General features: G+C 46.8%; 1 protein-coding gene across 2 annotated transcripts in view; it reads left to right on the forward strand.

The window, feature by feature from the left end:
* The first annotated feature begins 348 nt into the window (after positions 1-348).
* Positions 349-23,946, forward strand: part of LOC146202194 (organic cation transporter protein-like) — a 101,524-nt gene continuing 77,926 nt past the window's right edge. For both annotated transcript variants that reach the window (XM_084588009.1, XM_084588010.1), the window contains exon 1: positions 349-398. The gene's annotated coding sequence lies outside the window, so the exon portion shown is untranslated. The remainder of the gene's footprint in view (positions 399-23,946) is intronic.

A 23,946-nucleotide genomic window follows, 5' to 3' on the forward strand; every position in this document is an offset into this window, starting at 1 on the left:
TCGAACGTCGCCCGGCTGCTCCTAACGCGGGGGTCACGGTGTATAGCGTACACACTCGATAAGGCGACACTACGATTAGCGCGCGATAGCCTTGCTCAGCGCCTCGACAGGAACACACTAAGGAAGACTGGTTAAAAGGGTGACGGATGCGTCTTGAGGAAATCGACTTGACCCAGGTGTACGGCGCTTCTCTGCGAAAGTCTCGAGGAAGTTCGGAGGTGATCTGGCGCTGCTTCTCGGGCGGCCGTCTCTGCAGAGAGTTGGAAAAGCGCCAGGGCTCGTATGACGATCCCAGCACCTTGTGTGCTGCTCTCCAAGGGCTTCTGCTGACGACGCTCATTTGTACGCCCGTCGTTGTCGCCGGAGCCCGCGAGTATACACCGTTCGTCGAGGCAGAGGTGAGAGGCGCTAGCCGGCGTGGAGCGCGCTGCAGCACGCACGAGTGCAGCACGCGGCGCGCGACTTTTGCCGTGTGCGTGGCTCATCCTCGAAGGATTGCCAGCGCGAAGTTGTTGCAGATAAATAAGCATCCGCATAAGCTTTGCATTTTTTTACGGCTAGAGATATCCGTGTACTTTGTCGTTCTTTATCGAAGAGTTTTTTTTTTTTTTTTCTCTCGTACAGTTGTACGGAATTCTCGTGACGGGTAGCTGAAAATATTGCGAACACCGCTTGTTGATAGTACCTTGCCCAGCCCCCTTTGGTACTGCATCGCTGCGGAAAATTAATGGGCTGCCGCACCGAGAGATGGGGTTATTCGCTGGATAACTTTGCGAAATAAGCTTCTCTGCCAGGCATCGGTGCATGAACCGAACTATGTCTGTAGTCATTGTGTGAGAGGATTATGACTGTCGATCGCCTCAGAGAAAATCGTTTCCTCAATGTACGCCCTGTGCTGGCCTTGTCCAGCGCGACTTTCTGTTTTTTCTCCTGCTCATTTGGGCGAAAGAGGAGAGTCACATACTGCCCAGGGTCAACATGTCGTCAGACCGCTCACAGATGATCCTGCCGCAGTTTGGTCCCTGTTGTTCAAATGACGTTAGGAAAACCTCATAGGCTCAGCGCTAGCATCATGCGTAACGGCATGCAGCATGTGATAGCAGGTGCTATAAACAGTGGCTTGTCTTGTGAAATTACAGCAAACTGGCTGAAACTGCGCTATTCGGCGATTGTGTTATTTTGGGCCGCCGCATGTCCTATACGTTTTCATGCAGTCCCGCTTGCACGGGCGATGCTGCACATTGTACGTTTTCGCCCTTTCCGGTGACCAAGATTTAAATTGTCTTCAACTTGAAGTGCCAATTTTGTAGGCTTTGAACACATACAAAGGCTTTGAACGTTACTTGAGCATGAAGTATTATTCAAAGCCTGCTGATGTGGTTGCCCGGAAACGCAAGAAATGACAGAAAATTTAATCATTTCTTACGGCTCCCGTACTTGTTACTTGTTGTGGGATTTTTTTTTTTTTTCTTAAATAACCGCGCACTTGTCGCAAAACCTAGGTGCCGATGTGGCAGATCCAGATATCGTCCCTTCCGCGTACAGACTTATTCTTCGTGAAATAGGATTGAGAATTGTTGGTGTGGCTATTGCAGTTGAAAATAATATCAAATTTCTGCCCTTAATAGTATCTATAATCTAGAAAATGTATTGTGCAAGTTGTTATTTTTAGATTGTAATGCACGTTATTAGGCGGCACATATCGACCTCCCCGCTCCTACTGAGTATATCTAAGTAATTAATGATTGCCTTTTAATTTTAATTCAAATATAGTTATAACAGGGGGTGTTAATTCTCCTGAAATTGACCGGTCCTATCTACCTCGCGACGAAAAAGAAACGCGAAACGCTGACGAACCCCTAAAGGCTGCTCTACAGAACAAAGCTGTGAACCAATCAGTTTCGTCAATATCAGAGCTGTAGGCTCTTCATCTTCATTCTTCTACTAAGTGCTTATTGGTAATTTTGTACTAGGGTACTACATCATGTGTTTAAAATGGCATCCAAGACCGCAAGATGCTGATTTTGTCACTTTTATGTCTGGGTGGCGTTCATATTCCAAGCCTCTGACTTCTCTGCTAAGGACCGAAATCGCACTTACGATTGAGTTGCATTGTTTCATTGGGAAGCCTGTTATTTCAAAATTTGGCAAATTAGGCTTTAATAAAACTATCCTTTTCAGAGGATCGCTGTGGTCGCTCGAAGAAGAAGAAAAAAGAAACGAATTATTTGAGACTATTTATGGATGATGCCGCGTGACATATGACCCATTTATTAAACTCATCGCTTACCGCGAGAAAACGGGTCATTTCGGGGCGGTGGTTTAAAATATTTTTTTTTTAACCCATTAAATGAAAAATCCTTTACTGTCGCACGTCATAGTGTTGCTAAATATAACTCTCTATTCGTTGGTGTAAAAAAAAAAAAAGACCTAATATGTATTGTTTATGATGGGAAAAGCCTCATCCGAAGAACTTTAGGCGCACATAAGTTCACGAAAATATTAAGTATGCCGAGTCATCAGATACGAGAAGAAAAAAATCTGAAATTTACGTCTTGTGTGTTACTGGGTCCGAAATGAGTATGCGGGCTTAGCGAGGGAAGAGGTAGAACATAGCGTTGGCCTAGTGCGCGGTTTTCATGGTGATATGCGCGCGCGCGCCGAAGCGTCGGTGGTGCTTTCCTCACGGAGGCAGGGGAGGCTGAGAGGGTAGCCAGCTGGTTAAACGAATCACGGGTTTAACGCCGCGTAGTCACGTGTTTGTCACGACGTCGCCCAATTCCCCAGCAGCAATTTGAAGCCGGTGCTGTGTCTAGCCTACAACGTTGCAGTCGGTTACTTTAGACTTCATAATAGATATTTGGGCGTTACGCTAACCAGTGAAAAGAGTTGGGTGCCTCATATGGATGTTTATCAGCGCTTACTTTAACTGCAATTTGTTTGATTGGTTTACGGGGTTTAACGTCCCAAAGCGACTGAGGCTATGAAAGACGCCGTAATGGAGGGCTCCGGAAAGTTCGACCTCCTGAGGTACTTTACAACGTGCGCCTTGCTTTTCGCCTCCATCGAAAAGCGGCCGCCGCGACTGTGATTTTACCCGCGTCCTTGAATCCAGCATTCGAGCGCCTTAACCACTGAGCCATCGCGGCGCGGGGCGCTAACTAGAATTGGTGTTTAATTGGGTTCGTCTTTTACTTTGTGGAATAATGCCGTAGGCATTGATATGCTTGGATCGCTGCGTGATGTCCGCCTACGATGGCTAAATGATGTATATTCTAATTCCTCTCTTATTATGCTTCGATTTCGGTTTCAGCAGCCGAACTATGCCTGTGACGTCAACCTACGATGGCTAAATGATGCATCATCTAATTCCTCTCTTATGATGTTTCCGTTTCGGTTTCAGCAGCCGAACTATATCTGTGACGTCAAAGTCGCATGGGCGACTTGCGAGGCACGAAAGAAATGCGACGTAATAACTGCTTTGTCGTTTTAATTCGGTACAGAACGCTTTAGGGTGATTGCTTTTAGTGCCGGCATGACAAGGAATATAGAAGGGGCGACCATATCGCAGTTTTTCATGCATCGAAACCGAAACAGTATAAGAGAAAATTTTGTTAATAAATTATTTGCGCAGTCGGCGGCAAATGTCACACGGTGACCCATATATAGTGCAACGTCTTAGGTATCACTGAAAGAAGAAAAAATGCCATCAAAATTAGATGTCTGTTGTCATTTAAGAATTATTGTCCGCAGGGCCCATCTCGAAGTAAACCTTTGTGCATATATATAGCACTTGGAGAGCCCAAATGAGAATACATTGATCTTGACCCTGTGCCAAAAGAACTTACAATTTAATTTAAAAATATTTGGCACTACTCATCGTATACCCAGACTATATCCATTGCTCCCACGTGCAGACAGGGCATATTCACCTCCAGGTTAAAATTTACTTATCTCCTATGCCACGGTCGCATTAAATTATGCGCAAAGCGTTATCTAAGGAACCTTGCTAATACTCGTTACTAATAAATCATTATTCCTTTCGCGACTTCCCATTGAAACAAACTGTCTAATGACTCGTGAGTACTCGTATAAAAATGTTTCTCAATAAAATTAAGCATTCTGACTATTCATAGTTGTTTTGTGGATATGGGTCTTTTTCTTTTTCTTTTTTTTTTTGCACATGTGCCTCGGTAATATGCTGTTCAGGCTGCGAATGCATCTTTGAGACGTGCATTTGTGTCCAAGAATTACTGCGCTTTTTTTTTGCACAACCCCCCCCCCCCCCCCCCCCCTTTCACAGGCCATGGGTGTGCAGTATATTTAAAACATGTTTACGATCTGACCGGTGACAAGGCGGATGTCAAATTATTGGAGGTGGAGGGTAAGAGGCGGCTGGAGGGATCCTTAGTGATGATAACCGACACGCGTAATGGTCTGCGACGCGTGATTGCGTTGTCTGCGACGGCGTCGAACGGTTAACCGCAAAAGTAGGGACGAAATTTGCAAACTGCCCATACGACGGTCAAACACACTTTTTCTCTGACCACAGTATAGGGGCGGTGTAGTTAGTCCCCGCTGTTGTGAGACTTACTTCGGCTGCCGTACGCGACTACGTATTCATCAACCTGAGCTTTTGCACTGAGCGAGGGCTGCGCCGAGACCGTCAGTACTGGCATCTACGCGTACCTCAGTGGGATCGTTGGAGCTAAAATGGCGCAGTATAGGCAGAGAGATAAGAAGAGCTCACAGGGTGATGACGGCTTTGTCTCACTCCGAAGATCGGTCAGAAATGCTGGCATCAGTGTTGAAAAGTGGGATGAAGAGCTTAGTGATGAGTGCGATATTCCTGGCGAAACAGGCTAATATAACTGCAAAGTACAGATTCGCAGTCATCGGCTCCGGGAAATACGCGACAACACGCAATGTGGATGGATCGGGAAGCATATTTGGCTACAGAATGGCCCAAAATAGTCAAGTGACGCGCAGGAAAGCGACCATTCCTCAAATTAAATTCTAAGCTGCAGCGATGGAGAGACATTTTGGAGCAGTTTTGAGGCTGGTCAGATGCGTTGCAGAGTCAGAGGAGAAGAGACTTTAATGTCTGGAGAAACAGAAACAGGTTTTTCAGTTAATCCCCGCGAAACAGTGTCCATCATGCGCTCAAATGTCACTGTTGCGTTACATAGTCTTAAAAGACATGGCGTTGAATCCGATATTGTCGACCATAAATCCTGACTGCTCATTGGAGGGTCAAATTCTAAAGTTAAAGCTCAGCTACTTTGGTCATCTGATGAGAAAAGAGGAGTCGCTGGAAAAAGATTTGATGTTGGGAAAGGTTGAGGGTCGCGGGAGAAGGGGTAGGCAGCGAACGCGATGGTTAGATGGCATCCTCGAGGCACTGCAGATGAAGTTATGTGATGTTAAGAAGATAGTGAGAGACCGGAAAGCGTGGCGTGACATGGTCCATAGGGTCACGAAGAGTCGGACACGACTGAACGACTGAACTGAACTGATGATGTCATAAAGGCTGTCTTCGCACGGTCAGAGTCGGCCATGGAAACATGTCAGTATCCGGAGCGCAAAACGGCAACAAAAAATGTTCCGCGCTGTGAAGACAGTCAATGGCATCGTCAGTCTTAGGAAGCGGATAAACGTCTTTTGTTTTGCCGGCGACAACACAGAAGCAAATGGCTCCGTCCTTTTTCTCGACCAGGGTGGCCGGAGAACCGGCCGCCCTGGTTCAAGGGTTTGTGGGCGGCTGAATGATACAGCATCGTAGTATGCCGTCGGCCTTTTCCTCGATGACCCGGTGCTCAAAGGGGAGACACGGGAAGAGCGTTGCCGCAAGTTAGCGTGGGTAAAGTCGGATACTATACCAAAGAAAAAAGCGTTTGCCTCTCAAAGGATTGGATCGCTCTACAGCCAATGGCGTCGATCAATTCTCGTGAATAATAATCTTTGGACTCTGGTACCTCCTAGCGGGACAACGCAGGTATATGGCATGTGCAAGGAGGTTCACCGCATCTTAATCGGATTAATCGCAACATCATGAGGGTCAGCCGACGCCATTGGCTGAAAGGCCTCCTTTGTGAGGCATCTGCCGCTTCTTGAGTTGTATCCGACTATACCAGTGGACAGGTACATAGCAGTCGAAGGAGAGATGAAAGTGATTCGGCAGCATGAGAAGCCAGGTCTGTGGAGCAGGATCAAGGCTAGCATCGATAGTTTTAACGAAGAGGGATGAAGAGAAGGAATCGGAAGCAGGGCGAGGAGGGCGGAGGGCATTCAGCGTTAGTTTCTTGAATGCGTAAAGGGAATATAAGCTATGAGACCAGTGTCGAACTGTTCATCGTGTCCGAGGCAGGCACCAGCAAGCAGGTTAAAGATGCGAGAAAAATGTATTAGAAACAGTCATTCTGGTGACACAATGGTCAATAATGAGCACTGCAAACGGATAGGGGAAGGGTACTGCATTAGAAAAGCAGACATCTTACGAGGTGAGGAGGATGGCAGAGTCGGGTAGAGAGTCCCGAGACAGGGTGACGACAGAGTGTATAGGCACGCCAGTATATATCTTCGGTGACACGTAGTTTCCCACAGAAAGCACCGCGGCGTCCAGGAACCATTAGGTCAAAGTAGAAAACTACCTCGGCGCGGGCATAGTCGATAACGGCGAGCAGCTAAGGCAAAAAAATCTCAACTTAAAATCGTGTCATAGGTGCAAGAGGAGAGCGCAACAAATTCAACAATATACAAGACGTCCAGAATATAGACGCGAGTTGGGCACACGACTAACGACTCGACTGAGTGCGCTGTTGCAGTGCAAAAGGAAACACACTGAACAATGGAGTGGTTACTTCACGCAGCGATGGCTAGCAGCGATGACGGAAACAGCGGCGCCAAGCAGTTGATTCGCGACAGTTTCGACACACATATCAATCATATTGGCAGGCGACGAAAGAGTGCTTGCAAACATAGACAGAAACGCAGTTCTTGCCTCAGGAACTGTGGCTAATGGATTTCCATCGGTGCAGTCTTGGACCAGCAACAAATCGGAGAAACCGAGTGAAGACAGGCGGAAGGGGCCAACAGTCAAAGTCTGGTACGAATATACAGCACCGTGTCCGGGAGCATTGACTGCTCGCCGTGGATCGTCGGGCGGGAACGTGCGGCGTTCGGAGGCCGGTTCATATTGAAACATATTCGGCATACGGGAGGGGCGCAGCCACTTGTCTTGGCTGGCAAACGCGAAGAACAGCTTCGGTGACTTGATCCCGGATGATATGGCGTATTGCGGGAGAAAGAGAGCAGGGGAGCAGATGATCAACCGAAGCTGCCGTACGACCTCCTCTCACAAAAACTCTTGTATACCTGATCGTGTCTCGAGAAATCAGTGCCGTATAGCCAAACTCGGCAAGGTCTATCGAGCAAAAATGCGTTGCCGTAGGGGCTTGTCGAAACTTTGGCTCAGAGAGATCACATCAGCGACAATGAGGCGATCCATACGCAACAGCATCTGTCATGAACATTCGTCGAAATTGCCCAGATATCTTCCTAGTTTTCACACTCTCAGCGATCTGAGCTCACACGGTGGCAAAGGTCAACTATACGTCCTCGATATAGCTCTTACCTTTCTCTCCCTGTTGCCGTGCATGTTCGCGCAAGCGGTTCCTGTAACTAAACTTACGTAACGCCAGGCGACCGACAACATTCGTGAAAAGCATGTTTTGAAGGTTATACAGTCAGGCATGTCTGCTGCATGTTTTGTGTACCAAAGCTTGGCGACTTGACTCAAATAGGAAATAACAATATTGAGTTGAGTGCGTCGTCCCACTGTGTACCCATGCGCTCGTAAGATCCGGTCCAATCTTCCAGTCTTGATCGTCAGTGCCTCTATAGGTGGGTGTGCGTGTGTGTGTGTGGAGGGGGGGGGGGGATGGACCAAACACAGACGATGACATGCACCAGGGTCGTTGGCACTTGGTCAGGCGAGGATATGGAGAGGTCGCTGTCGGTGCGAAGTTTCAGATTGCTCCCGCGGGTTCAGTTCCCCGCGCCTGCAATAATGGTGACATGGGGTTTATTTACAGAGCTTTATGGCAGGGAATCATAGTTTCTCACTACAAAATAGATAAAGGTCCCAACGCCTGTACACGGGTCAAATCACTTGGGGAAGTAAACTACGCTGGTTTCTATGCCAGCGGCGCGCTCGAGTTCCTACTTCATAACTCTGGCAAGTTATATGTGCGGGATCTCAAGAAGCTGTGTCAGTTAGTCCTGCTCTATGCGGTTCTGCTAGTGAACGCGCGGTCGCAGGTTCGATTCCTGGCCGCAGCTGGCACGAAATGCACAAATGCATTTATAGCGTATTTCCGTGCGCGATAATTATACTTCAGATACATAAACTAAACCCTATAACCTTCCTCCACACCACGGCGCCACTATGTACTGCTGTACTGAACTGAGTGCTTTTTCATCTTCTGGCTGAATGCACACACTGCAGGCTTGTGTCGCTTGGTCTCAAACTTTAAACACGAACGTTGATCTTGGCCACAAACACCTGCGCATGTGTCCTGTACTCTGGCAATGAATGCGGCGCTTAGGTGGGAAGCATTTCCGTGTACTGCGAGAACACAGATAGGACTTACTCTCGCAAGAGGAAATGAGTGTGTCATGTACAACGCGGTCTATTTGTCATATATCAATATCATAAGCCAATCCTTCCCGCTGTGTTTCAGCGCGCTGGCGTTAGATGCCGCAGTGAGCCCCTAAACCAGGCCCTGTGGTCGGGGTTTCCGCAAGCTGCGCCGCTCGGCGAGAGGAGTATACAGACGTCACCGAGGGAAAAGGTTAATTGTGACCTTGAAAGAAGCAAATAAATTCGGCCGCCGCCATGCTAAGAATGGGTTTGTTCCCGCGGCGTTCGTTGAAGAGCATTTTCGCACGGTTTGATTGCACTCAAAATATACAGTATTTACACTACATCAGCCAGCCGCAATTGAATGACACAACATGGCGAGTGCATTCGCCGACTTGTCTTAGACAACATCTAGTTCTGCGATCGTGTCTTCTTTTGTTTTTCGCTCTGTCTGCTGCATCCCAGCTTTCAACGATGTATGCCTGTACCACTCCTACTTAGCCACCAAAAGGCGGCTGGAAGTATTGAATAAATAAGAAATAAAACTGCTCCTAATTACTTAGGTGCCCCTCTTAAATTATACGCTGATAGTGAGCCTCCTGAGCGAAGTAAGGCTGCAAAAATCAGGGAAAAAAGAGCAGGATTTGGTGAATTTGAACCTCTCGATGATTGGATGCTCCACTGTTTTCAATCTTTTCTTAGTCAGCAAGTCGTGGTACGTGATGTACGCCTAAATATATGGAAAAGTGGCATATAGGTTGTTGCCAGTTTTTGTGTGGCGTTCCTCTTTGGAAAGGACAAATCGAACTAACCTGCTTCGAAGCGTACTCGCTGGATGTCTTGGTTTATTCCACTTATTTGTACGACAGTTAATTAAACGCTTTATTTTTTTTCCCGGATGCTAAGGACTCCTTTCTACGTGCTGTTATTATTTGAGACTGGGCACGGTTTTGTCCGAATTTGTCGTTACATTCCATTGTATTCGAGGAAATATTCGTGAAAGAATATGCATGTGGTTTTCGGCCTCGAAAACTAAGTAGCAGGTTCGCGCGTTGTGCATAAATTTGGCCTATAACCAAACATTTTTCTGGGCCAACTGGTTGGCATTTAAAGGAGACATATCGACGCAAGTTCAGCTGCGGCACAAAAACAGACAAAGAAAAAGACATATCTGATGCTACCGTCCGTGCTTTATTTCTGAGCCATGTATGCATGTAAGGTCTAAATCTCTGTATGATAAAAAGAACCCTTATGCCCACCATTCAAGGCAGTTTGATCGTCAGGGAGGCCACAAGGGCCGCGGGCGCGAGGACATACCGGGGCGCCACCTCTCAGCAGCCCCGCGTGACGCACTAAGTAGGATAACGCGCGTTGAACTGCTGCTGTTCGATCGTTTCCTATGCAGTTTAGTTGCGCGCTAATGCTGCATTCACATATTTATTATTTACAATTCGGTTTGGGCCTGTTTAAGCTTAACTTTAGGTGTTATAGCCCATTCATTCAGCAAGACAGCACTTCATTTCAGCTAGCTGCCGAAGCGTGGGCCCGGCCGATAAGTTTACTTCAACGAGGACGCGGACTGGCCAGCGTTGTTGTTGCCATTATGGAAGGAACTGATGCTTCCACACGATCAGTCAACAGCCAGTGAATCTCAATTATAAGAATTCTATGCTAGAGGAAGCAGAGCTGCCAGCCGCCTGACCGATGCTGACCGCCTTCAAACAGCGCCGTTCACCAGCTTCCTTGAACATGATAGAACAGACAAGGTACAGCGTGGGGAAGACGTGGCTTAATTTTTATAGAAAGTGCGAAAAAGTGCTTCACACGCAGCGAATTCTTGCGCACTGACTACCGTCATTGGCAATCATATGGTTCTGGCGCGCATATTTGGTTTCCCCTCGCAGAGCAGCTTTACTGATGCATACCTCAGCATATCACATGTAATGCCCTATTTCCCATTTATTCTCATACTCTAACATTTGAAATTACATCAGCACTGCAGACGTTACCTGAGACTACTCATCATGCATACCGCTGGCTGCAGAATCTTTAGTTCACTTCAGTGAAACTTCCGTGCCAACGCCTTCAATTAGAAGGCGTTGGCACGGCGTCTTTCGCACAATCCTTCCTTGTTCAGGGAGCGTACTGCTCTGTGAAGGCAGCATCTTTTCCATCTTGCCTGCAATACGTCTTCGTTAGCTTCACAAGTGATAAGCGCAAATTAAAAAGCGCGCGCGTCGTTACTTCTGCTGCTACTCCCCGAACTGTTTAGCGCGAACTCCATGGATGGACGAAATCTTGCTCGCTGAAATAACTGCTGCACACATGAGAATGACCGCTCGCTTCTTTGCACATTCAAATCTTGAATAAGAAAGATCCCGTGAGCTTATTTTTCGGGTAGCAATGGGAGCTTGCGCCGGTTTTCGTCGCATACGTCCGCATGCAGAGCAATAACGGACCATGGTAACAGCGTAAATAAACTTCAGCAACCTCAGCAACGATGCAAGATCGAAAGTACAATACTTATCAAGCAAAACGACGAAAAAAACGCGACTATTAGCCTTTAAAACGCACTAATTCAGTCGAGCGTCTGCTCCAGCAGCAGTCAGAGCAGTCACGTGATCCCACTTGCTCCCCTAGGGTCGACGCTAGCGCCGTTCGCTCCAGTGGTGGCGCTCGCGCCCAATACAAGCGAGAAGCAGACCACACAGCCAGACTACTTTGGCTGAGATGGTGCATGCGCATCAAAATTCGCAGCAGAGTATAATTGTGCCGTTTGCTTTCAAAAACATAAATAGGTGCGTCACTCATCCAAGCAGTGCCTCACTTCAATGCAACAACACTACTACCCGCAATCTTGGATTTCGGCAGTGTGGCTCTGGCTCCTTTCGAGAAACCGCGAGAAAGAAAGAAATTCGCCGCTGATGGGTTTGGAACCCAGGCCGAGGAAAAAAAAAGAGACCAGCTTTGCTGGCCAAATATTGGAACACTGCGCCATCTGGTTTTCTTGTTGTTTTTTTTCGCCAACAAAATATGTGTCGTTTCGAGACCCAGGATGCATTTATGGTGACTGTTTTTCCTTGGGCTTCAAGAATAATTCATTATGATTACAAACGCGAAAAGTGTCCAATATTTTCTCAAGAGAACTGATTGTTTCAACTTAATGCACTGTGCAATATGTTGGACACATGAAACAATAGATTAAGCGCGTTTTAAATTTCGGCTTGTGTACATGCGTTTTATTATCAACTTTGATATAAAATTAAATTTATGCTGTGACGCATAAATTCCAGAACCAGGACTTGCTTTTCCGGCAGGTGCATCAGTGAGGTTATTACAAGGAAATAGTCTTCTATTTGCATTACAGGCACTATCTATTATGAAAATAGTCTGCCAGATTCTCCACGTGCTAAGCTGCCAGTTCTTCTTCTTCTCCTCCTCCTCCTCGCCTCACATACCCGTAGCAGGGGATCGGCTAGGGTTTAGTGCAGGTACAAGAACTGAATGCATGATCCGAACTTAGGCTGTATAATATACAAGTCATGAATTAGTTGGCGTCTCTCATAGCGTGAGGGGCTTCGGGGCCATAAAACATGAACTGAAAATTATTGTTTGACGCTGCGTTTCGGATGTCGTTTTCATCATCTTCGTCTTGTCATCTGACCAAATTGCACTAAATACCTTAATTCAGCCTCAGGATTAAAATGCTCGCCAAGCAAATCCAAAGTTTCTGGTGATCCGGGGGGCGAAAAAACGCGGTATTAATGCAGAAGACATTCAGGTAGAGACAAATTAAAGACACCGATAACCGATAAAATCACGGTCCTGGGGCTGATAGTTCAATACAACAGACAGAACACAGAGGCAGTAAACAGGCTCAAGTCGGCAAGTAAAATGACTACCAGGCTGATAATGCGAATAGCTGCCAACAAAAATCGAGGAGTCGAAGAGAAAGGTTTGTGTCGAATAGTTCAGGCTTTTGTGACGGGCAGAATAGCGTACACCATCCCCAACATAAAGTTAGGGCTGGGCGGAAAACAACAAAATCAAGGGGATCGTATAAGGCAGACCTATAAAGCAGCCTTGGGGCTACCCCCTGCACCTCACGGAAAGTCTTCTTAAACTGGGAGTATGCAACAACATCACGAAACTGTGCGAGGCACGTAATCACGCAGTTAAGAAAGCTCGCCACCACATCCACGGAATGGAAGATGCCGGGAAACCTATAGGATTACGGTGTATAGAATCCGGGAAAGAAACGCGCAAGAAAAACTGCCAGTCGAAGTGAGGAACGTACTCGCTATTAAACCGCTACCGAAAAACATGCACCCTGCTTTTCATAAAGGCAAGAGGAGAGCAAAGGCCCTTGGAGGCAAGTTAGAAGGCTCGGAATGCACATGCTTATGTATGCGCGCGGCGCAATTTACGATGGAGGCAACTGTTTTGTGGTCGTGGGCGTGAACGACTGGGGTGAAACCTTAATGGTATAGTTCGATAAAAACAAACAAACCAAAAAAACTAAGGGACAGCGGAGGAGGCTGCTATCGCCATGGCAATGATCAGCACCGAAGCAGTCACCATAACTAGCGGCTCCAAAGTCGCTATAAGCAGTTTCACGACGGCCATGATCTCCAAGCAGACAGAACAAATTTTAAGTCATCAAGACTGGAACCAAAGAGGTGGAACTAATATGGGTGCCGGCACACTCGGGGAACAGGAGAAACGAGTTGGCTCACAGTATAACTCGAGGTTATATAAGCCGAGCAGTGAACCAGGTGAAATCCCCCAATATTACGAGAGATAAGTCATACCGTTTAAAGGCTACACTAATCACTTTAAACATAGAAAGGCGGATATATCCGCCTCCAGACAAGAAGCTGGACAAAAAGTAGGAGGCAACGTGACGTCGCCTCCAGACCCGATCTTTCTTTAGCCGATCGAAACTAGCGCACATGTATCCAACGCAATGCAATCCAACTTGTAAAGAATGCGCCGAAATAGCCGGATATGATCACAGTTTACGGAGCTGCAAAAAGGCGCCTCCACTGTTGGACCTACTACCAGTCCCTTCTCTAGAGTGGAGGCTATACTGGTCAGCTCAGGTCCGTTGACGAAAGCCCGGGCCACTGAGTAGGCTCATAAGGCCGCCGTGAGCCACGGACTTGAAGAAATCTAGTATAGCGCTCACATAGGGTTCAGTGCTGACACCAAACGTTTTCCAATCCAATTATGATGTTGTCAGCTTCCACAGGGTCTCGTGCTTCGCATGTCTTTGCTGTAAAAAAAAAAAAAAAAAAAAAAAAAAAAGAGAAAGAAAAAGAATTATAGCACCTTAATATTGCTGCTCGAAAGTGTACACGATTCAATGCGCATGGAAATGCATGTACTCATTATTTTGTGAAAATCTCTGGTCTCGTGTTCGCATGTTCATGAATCTGTCATGCGACCTCTCTCATCCGGTTTTGCCAAGCTGAGTCTTCCCAGGTGACGACATCTACGAACTAGTACGATTGATCATGCTACGAACTGCCTTGTGTGGTTGTCTTGACATCTGTTTTTTTTTTTTTTTTTTTTTTTTTTTTTTTTTTTTTTTTTTTTTTTTTTTTTTTTATCGCAACTCGGCACCAGGACACTGGCTGTAAGGTAACACAGACTCAAACAAAAATTTTATAGAAGCAAACTAAGCTTCTCTGAGCAGTCTGTCCTGAAAATAGAAGTGGGTTCGAGTTTTGAAACGGTCGATTCGTTTCCTCGATTCATTGATTTGTTTTTATCCCATTGGCGTCTGTCTGTAAATAGTGATGTCATGACAGACAGCTGGCAAACAACGTCCCTTACCGGACATGGCTTGGAAGCCGAGGCCAAGTGGCAAATGGTCGAGAGAACAGATCTAGGTAAAAACTGCTTTACAACATGGCCGATCTCGTATTGGAGGTTAATTGTTTGATAGGTTTAGTTTGATGAATTGCTGAAACATGGCGCTACAGTTCGTCTGGAGACATCCCAGCTGGCAAGTATCGCTGTCTCGTTCCTCAACCTAAATGAGGCTCGATATTGACGAGAAGCATTGCATTCTTGATGTCCGGCCTACATTTGAAGGCAGCTTGGCGCAGGAATGAAAAGAGAATTTTGCATCTCTGGAAGACCGTAAAAAGTCCCCCGCAGCACAAGAGGCTGACAACAACCGAAGCATTGGCTGGCGCTTCATCTAAACCAACAAATATCCTAACTTGCATGTCAGAACAAGATATACCCCACCCGTTACAGCTCTTCACATATCCTGGGGGCGCACACAGCCAAATCACAGAACTTGCCTCAAGTAGAACACACGGCGAGCAGTGAGAAGCGAGGCCTTGGACGTCCAGCGAAAGATCGTCCAGCGAAAGATAGTTAGAGAGGATACCGGTAAGCTGTCTAAGGAGACGAAAGATTTGATTAAGAAACGCCAGAATATGAAAGCTTCCAATCCAACAGACCAAATCGAATTGGCCGAGATATCAAAGCTAATCAATAAGCGCAAGGTGGCTGATATAAGGAAGCATAACATGGAGAAAATCGAGCATGCTGTAAAGAACGGGGGAAGCCTTAAAGCGGTAAAGAAGAAATTGGGCATAGGCAAAAACCAGATGTATGCGATAAGGGACAAGGCGGGCAACGTCATCACCGATATGGACAAAATAGTCAAAGTAGCCGAGGAGTTCTATACTGATCTCTACAGCAGCCAAAGTAGTCAGGACCGTAACGAGATTGGCGGCAGGGAAATACAGTCCGACGTTCCACCAGTGACGAAGGACGAGGTCAAGAAAGCATTAGAATCTATGAAAAGGGGGAAATCAGCTGGAGAGGATCAGATAACTACAGATTTGCTAAAAGACGGGGGGGGGGGGGGGGGGGGAGGATATCGTGCTAGAAAAACTGGCCACCCTGTATACGCAGTGCTTGGTGTCATCGACGGTACCGGAACCATGGAAGAATGCAAACATTATCCTCATTCATAAAAAGGGGACTCTAAGGACCTAAAAATTACAGACCAATCAGCTTACTGTCTGTTACGTATAAGGTATTTACTAAGGTAATCGCTAATAGAATCAGGACAACCTAGACTGCCACCAAGCAAAGGATCAAACAGGTTTTCGGAAACGGTAATCTACTATCGATCATATCCATACCATCAATCAGGTGATAGAAAAATGCTCGGAATATAACCAGCCCTTATACATAGCATTCATTGATTATGAAAAAGCATTTGACTCAGTTGAAACATCGGCGGTGATGCAAGCATTGCGAAATCAGGGGGTAGACGAGCCGTACGTGAAAGTGCTGGAATATATATATAGTGACTGCACAGCAACCACCTGGTTCGTGAAACAGCAAAAGCCATCGCATCCCTGAACTAAGAGAATCAATCAAAAGACTCGCCACTTCCCCATTTCCCATCCACCTTTTTCCTCCATAAAATTTTACCTCGTCTCACCTCATGAATTAAGTAATTAAGTGTTCGGCTGCGCAGTTAAAAGTGGATTTCGATAAAGTTCGTGGGGACCGACTGTACACGGGAGCTGAAGACGGTTTGTTTTTAGATGAAAGACCCTAAACGTGAACGGAAATAGTGCACTCAATACAAAACACCCACGGAACACCAGATCTGTAGTAGAGGGAACCAGAAAATAAGCGCTGTTCTTTTGGAAAATTGAGATACAAATGACATTACTGTTTTCTCGTAACAGAATAGAAAAAAAAGCTGCACGACGCAGCCAGCTGCGAAATCTGAAATCCACTTCCGTGTTCCCGTTGCTGGCGCTCCCTTTACTGATTTGCCGGTGTTCTACGTACGCGCTACTGACACCGCTCAGCTGCATGAGCAACAGCTACGATATTTCACGTGGTAGACGCAGTAATTTCGCCGACATATACATAGACTGAATGAATGAATGAATGAATGAATGAATGAATGAATGAATGAATGAATGAATGAATGAATGAATGAATGACCCTTTATTCTAAGACGGGCAAATCCCAACTGACATGGACGACATTTTCCAAAGTTAGCTCAAGCGACGGGTAGACCGCGAGCAGTGGGGCGATCGGGGCCGGGGCGGAATTGTCACGCACTTAATGCGTGGTGTATCCTGTTTGATCTGGTTTTTCCGAGCGCAGTCGCAGGCAGTGAACGCGGCTGCCGCTGAGTGCGCGCAAAGCGGAACAGCTGCGGTCCCCGAAGCGAGCGACGGTGCGCCCAGGGTCGGTGAGCGCACTCTGCTTCCTTGCAAACGACCGGCACCGTTTCTCTGTTTGCGCCAAACCGCCGGTCTTGTCTCGTGCAACTCTCGGGAAAATGGGAGCGTTTAATATTAAGTATTCGGGTGGAAACCCACTTAGCTTGGCGGCATTAAATCCCTTAGGACTGCAACTATAGGCCACAGGTCCCCTGAATCCTGCGTGCAGTTCGCATGGTCCTTACTTTTATATCGCTCTATTTCGGCTTTACTTCTCTGATTTCTCAGTTTTCCACAATCGACTCGGAACCTATACTTACGCTTAAACACTCCATGTGCATATTCTACGCGATAATGGCGCCTCATTTGACGCTAGTCTTGCTGAACCTATGTTTTCGCAACATTTACTTGTCTGTTCGTGTTATGGTGGTATGCGCGCGCGCGCAGTGGTAACTATACTGCCGTAAATCTTGATAACAACCCTGCGTCGCACTGGCTCCACTATTTGAGCCGCGTGTCCGGGCGCTGCCGAGGGACCCTGACAGATGTCGCGGTGGTACTCGAGTTACTCCCTTAGTTGCTCTCGATTCTCTCAGTGAATTGACGCTTTCAGTCGGTCCTACAGGAGCACCGTCACTTGAAACCAAGTATGAACCGGTCGCCGGTAAAACGAGCGCGCGCTGCTACTGTAACAAAAAGAGTTATAGGTGAGGCGCGGTTGAAGGCTGTAGCTGTTTGAAGGATAGCAAATACGTTTTGAAAGAAGCAGCCTCAGAGACCATATGCCAAACAGCGGTATTAATCGCACTGTATTCGAGTCCGAGATAAATGTATGCCTCTTTGGTTGGTTGGTTGATTTATGGGGTTTAACTTCACAAACCGACTCAGGCTATGAAGACGTTGTAGTGGAAAGCTCCGGAAATTTCGACCGCCCGGGGTTCTTTAACGTGCACTAACATCGCACAGCACACGGGCGCCTTGCTTTTCGCCTTTATAGAAACTGATGTCTGTAACCGGCAGTAAAAAAAAAAAAAAAATTATCCTTGCAAGCACGTTAACAGCTTTTTTTAGTTTGTAGATTTTCGACCTATAAGGGAGGAAGTAAACGGAAACACCTTACGAAAATCAATTATTTACTCTAAACGCTTACCCAGCTCCTCTCCTCATTCAAATGCTGCTCGAGGGAGCTGTTGTATGGCAACGGATCCCTCAATCTTCAGCACCTTAAACGACCGTGCTCGCGCGTCGTGATCATAACGTGTGCTTTTCCGAGATTTCTTCCTTGTCCTGAGTCATTCCGACCGGTGACGCACAGCCCGTGCACTGCGCAGAAAACGCGATCGCGGAAGGCCGGCAATGGGCGAGCCTCAATGAAGAGGTGAGACACTCTGAAATGGCGGAGAACGGAGTAAATAGGCGGCAGTCCAGGTCAACGCGTTTGTCGAGTCGCCCGACCCGGTAACCTCAATTTCGTATTAGCAACGGCTGCATGCAGTGCTTCCACGAACATATCTATAGATATCTATAGATATATCTGAGTTAAAAGAAACTGGTGTACACAACAGTTTCTTTTAACTCAGAGATTCTACTGAGCGGTGGCTCTTAGACCACAGCATAGTGCCGATATATAGTTAGCGCCCTTGAGATATCATTCTTGTCTTTGGGGTGGCCGACGCGATGTATATGCTTCACGGGCCACGTGTAACGTAGATCGGTTGCAGGCTTCTTCACTATGCAGAAGCTCCAGTTTCACTATTCCAGAATAATATCGAAGCGTAGCGATCCCAGACACAAAGCTTGCTACAAAGTGCGGCTCTCGAAGTAAACGAAAATAGTGTTGAGACACTTTTATAACAGTGGCTGTCAGCGCTATAAGATTTCGGTTTCGGTTTATGGGGTTTAACGTCCCAAAGCGACTTAGGCTACGAGAGACGCCGTAGTGAAGGGCTCCGGACATTTCGATCCTCTGGGGTTCTTTAACGTGCACTGACATCGCACAGCACATGGGCCACTTGCTTTTCGCCTCCATCTAAAAGAGATCGCCGCGGTCGGGATTAGATCCCGCATTCTTGGGCACAGTAGTCGAGCGCCCTAACCACTGCATCACCACGGCGGGGTGAAGCATTAAACTGTTCAGTTAAGTGCACTTGGGAAAGATGGAACTTACAGAGTCGTTAACGTTTTATTGTCACATCGCAGTAATATAGATGCGTGTTTCAGAGGTGTGGCTGTTGTTTGTAATAGGCGTTACTACAGCATAGGGACCTTTGTTTTTGTGTCTTTTTTACTTCTGAGAAATCGGCCGGTATTTGTAGAGCTCAAGTTCGAGTAGAAATCAAGGTATTCAGCAAAAAGTTAGACACTGCGTTTTTCAGCTCTTTTACTACGAGCTGCCTGCAGTATTCCGAAAACAAATAAACAAATTTAATGAGCGCTTGTTGTTTTGTGGAAGATTAAATACTCTCTATTATTTACGATGCCAAATCAGATATTTCTTTTATATTTCTATCATTTGTTACAATTATTTTGTTGCATACATCGCCATCTCCAGCGCAGTTCACTTCCGTGTCAGTGCAAGAGATGCCTAACTTTGTAATCTGCAAAAAGCAATAATTTGTAATCACATCGACCATTTCAAACATACCGGAGCGTTGGACGCCGCATAGTGTATACGTACCGCTAGATGTAATATCATTAATATGTAATCATGCATGATCAGTAAGCATGTTTAATGGGGTCATCAGAGCATGTTATCAGAGCGTGTTCGTACGAATTGCACTTAATAAAAACCCTGTTTGGGACTGGGTTTTGAAGCTGCGCCCTGACGAACGTATCAGCTTCCCTGGCCAACGCACGAGAGCAGCGTATTATTGAAGAAGCGTGACTTATCTGGGCAGTTGATGCATCTTACGGGGAAAAAAAATTGCAATATACAATCGCCGCAGCCGAACATGCCTTATTCAAAAGTACAAAACACTCTCGCGCTGCGCTGTTGACATTGTCATCTTTGTCAAATTCCAACTGCAACACACTCTCGCTCTGTGTAATGACATCGTCGTTTTCAGTGAACATCAGCGTAGTGTGGGCGAATCCACCAGGTGGAGTGACAGAACTCGCAATAGAGAGAACTGTTTTTTTTTTTTCCTTTTTATGTAGTATCTATTTATTCAGGCTAGGTCACATCGTTTGTGTCCACCCATTGTAAAGAGACCACGGCCACTACTTTATCAAATGCTTTATTTGGGCTAGTTGGTGTCACCCGTTAATAATTAGGGGGATATTATTAACGATGCGCCCTTAGCGGTGCGCACACTCCCAGACACCCTTAGAGTGAGTGGGGGTAGCTGTTCCGGTCGCAAAGGAGATGCCCTCGACCTGCGTGACAAGCTCAGCCGGAATTCAGCTACCTTGTAGTGACAGAAGGGGGTGGTCGTTTGGTGCCCAGCGGTCGCCGGTTCAAACCAGAGTAAGGATCGGAGTCAGAAGTAACAAACAAAACAGAATTTATGCACAGCAAGAGACGATACAAAGGAATACACAAGATCACTTGAAATACAACAGACGAGAGGTTCACAGAATACAAACGCTAAGCATGCAACTACAGAATGATTGAATAACACAGGCTTTACAACAGATCAAACACGAGAGAGTTACATAAACAAACACCAAATTGTTCACCGGGCACTGTTGCAGTCCGACGCCTCAAGAGTCACGATGTGGCCGCCATACGAGACGAGCGCCGCTCCCTTGAAAGTCCGTGGGCTTGCTAGCAGCGGGTGATCCCCGGGAGTCCAGCCGAAACACAGGCGAGCAAGTCGCAAAACACTTGACGAACTGACTGACTGACTGACTGGCTGACTGACTGCCTCAACAAGCGGCGCGGTCGCTTTAAATAGAGCGCGCCGCGTCTGTTAACATGCGCCAAAGCTAGCGCGCACACACACATAGCTTCGCTGGTTATAGCTCCCTCTTCTCCTCCCGTCGAGCCGCGCGTCGTCATTGGCCAGGTCCCATAGAACCTTCTCGAAAGGCCTGGCACATTCCAGGCCGATGAACCACCGTCCTCCCCGGGCAATGGGGAAGAGGGTCACGGCAACGCGTACAAAGCTACGCGCTCTCCCGCGCGGGGAAGGGGGCTTTTCTCTCCATGCCTTCCACGCGACGCCGTGCGGGCCTCGCGCCGTACCGGCTTGATGAAAATGGGCGCCGATTTCGTGACACTGCCCCTCCCTTAAAGAATATTGTCCCACAATATTCACAACAACCACGAACATCGCGCGCACATGCATGCGCTCAGAAATATATGGGGCAAATATCCATATTAACACATTGCACAAATTTCACAAACTGCAATAACACATTACAAAATTCCTACATCAATGCCATGAAATTCACAAACATAGCAACATATTGTTCTTGGATACATGCCAAGGATCAGTAACATAGAAACACACAAATATTCAAATGTGAAGCACCCAAACCTAAGCCATGCTTTCGCCTATACAGTTAAAACTCGATTTAACGAAGTTGAAGGGAGCCGTGAATTATTTCGTTAAATCGAGAACTTCGTTAAATTGAATGAGGCATTTCTTGGGCACATAATTCAGTACATTCGATTACAGTAAAACCTCGTTAAAACGTACCCGCTTAAACAGTACTTTCGTTTTAAAAGTAGTAAAGTCAGTCCCCGACTGAGCACCCATTGAACATAATGCATTTTGCATCCGCATAAACCGTACCAGCTTATCGCGGTCGTAACGGTTAGCACGTACCATTTTCACTTTTCGTCGCACTCGCGCGTGACGAATTCACGCCGGTAGCACCGACCCAAAGGACGGTTCGGCTAGCGGCGCAACAATCTTCCCTAAATACCGCCGACGGGACGGCAAGCCACACAGCTAATGACAAATTGGCGCCAAAGTTGGTAATCATACAACTAGCGCAATCTTTGGGGGTCCGTATGGTCATCGTCATGACCCCCCGCGCTACTTTCGAGTGGGTAGCGCCAACACCACGACCGGCGCCGCTAGCGCGTATGAAAAGAAACAACAACAATTCTTACTAAAATTCTAATTTTGGGGTGCTGTCTACAAAATAGACCAAAAATTAACACTTTTTCACCTTTATTTCTCGAAAAAAGGTTCGTTAAATCGGGACAAATCACGGAATCGGTTTCGTTATTTCGGGTTAGTCAAAGCATTGAACCCTATGGGTGTCTGAGGGGGAATTAGGATACCTTCGTTAAATCGAGATTTTCGTTAAATCGGGTTTCGTTAAATCGAGTTTTGACTGTATTTCCACACTCGGGATGCACCTTCTTGGAACGTATCGGTTCCTCTCCAACTTTCAGGTAACCAAGTTCTCCTTTTTACTAGACACTGCCGTTTCTTCCTCCCGCGAGCTCGGCTCTTTTTCCGTTTACTATAGAGCCTTTTCCATTGCGAGTTGTTCTCGCTCCGGTCTTTACTCCTGAGTCCTGCTTCCCGATCGGAAGTTAGGCCAGATCTAACGCTACCTTGCCTAGCAGCGCTTCGAGCAGGCCGTCTCATTCTTTCTCGATCTGGGCGGCTCCACATGCGCTTGCACGTCCAGGCGTTCGGCCGCGTCTTCCTTCCTTTTCTATAGGACATTTCCCTGTCGACTTTGTCTGACTTGGCAGGTTTGGATTCGTTTCTTTTTGTTTCCACTTTTATTCGCATCTTTGGCCGAGGAACGTTTGATCCAGTTTTACCCGCATAATCAGAACATGGTTGTCTGAAAGGAACGTCTTTTTGAGAACTTTGTTCTCCCTCAATCCCAATTTTCTTTCTTTTCTTTACGACCTTCAGTCGTACCTTCTTGAAGCAGAGCTCAGTTGCAACTGGAGGCTCATTCTGCTCACTTTCAGTTACATCCCGTTCCTTAAAAGTTTCCTCAAAATGTTTCTTGAATCCTTTCATTGCAGTACAGTCTTCGCTTTCTTCCCTTCCTGAATCCTCAAGGTTAGGATCTGTACTGTCACCTTTATCCCAGCTTTCGTGCTCACTGCAATTTGAAATCTCCTCATCCCGGTCACTCATGCACTCAGCCATGGTGTCATTTACTGAGGAGCTACAATCCTGCCCTTCTTCATCTTCAGGCGTAGAGTACATGAATGGGCATTCTGGCTCGACATCTACCGTTGCAGCTTTTCTGCAACCTGTCGTCTCGGAGGGCACAATATCATTTTTCTGAGAATTCTGAGCTCCAGTTAGGTCATCTGACGTTTCTGTTGCAAGAACACGCTGATCCACAACTTCATTCTGGCTGCTGGAGCCAGTTTCTACAGTACCTGTGGCTGTCAATGTATCGCTTGGTTCACTGTACTTTCTAATATAAGGAAAGGTAACCTCCGGAGGCTCGGTAATACCTTTCAAACGCCGAACTTCAGCCAGCTTTTTGAGAAGGATATCTCTCTCGTTTAAGAATTCTTTTTCTTTTTCTGCCTGCTTCCTGAGCCATTCTTTTTCTCTTTCGGCTCTCTTCCTGAGCCATTCTTTTTCTCTTTCTTCTTCTTGTCTCTTTGCCTCTGCTTGTTTCCTCTGCCATTCTCTCTCTCTTTCTTTCTCAGCCTCTTCTCGAACCTCTCTTTCTTTTCGGTCCACCCATTCCCGCAGTTCACCTCCTTTTAGACCTTTCTCTAGGCCTAAGGCAATAATCTCTTTGAGATTCATCTCCAATCTGAACTGCTTAATGCTAATACATAGCACTCTCAATGGACCTTACACAACCGCTTCAGCGCGGTACCTCTCGTTATCGCTCTGCTGTTACACTGTTTACGACCTCTTCGTAAACTCTTCCAACTCTTTCTCCGTCCTCTGAGCTTGAGTGCACCAAACGTCCTGTCACGGACGCCAGAATAATTGTCACCCGTTAATAATTAGGGGGATATTATTAACGATGCGCCCTTAGCGGTGCGAACACTCCCAGACACCCTTAGAGTGAGTGGGGGTAGCTGTTCCGGTCGCAAAGGAGATGCCCTCGACCTGCGTGACAAGCTCAGTCGGAATTCAGCTACCTTGTAGTGACAGAAGGGGGTGGTCGTTTGGTGCCCAGCGGTCGCCGGTTCAA

This window comes from Amblyomma maculatum, chromosome 1 (assembly GCF_055883805.1).
Source record: "Amblyomma maculatum isolate TAMU_Amacu chromosome 1, ASM5588380v1, whole genome shotgun sequence".
NCBI lineage: Eukaryota > Metazoa > Arthropoda > Arachnida > Ixodida > Ixodidae > Amblyomma > Amblyomma maculatum.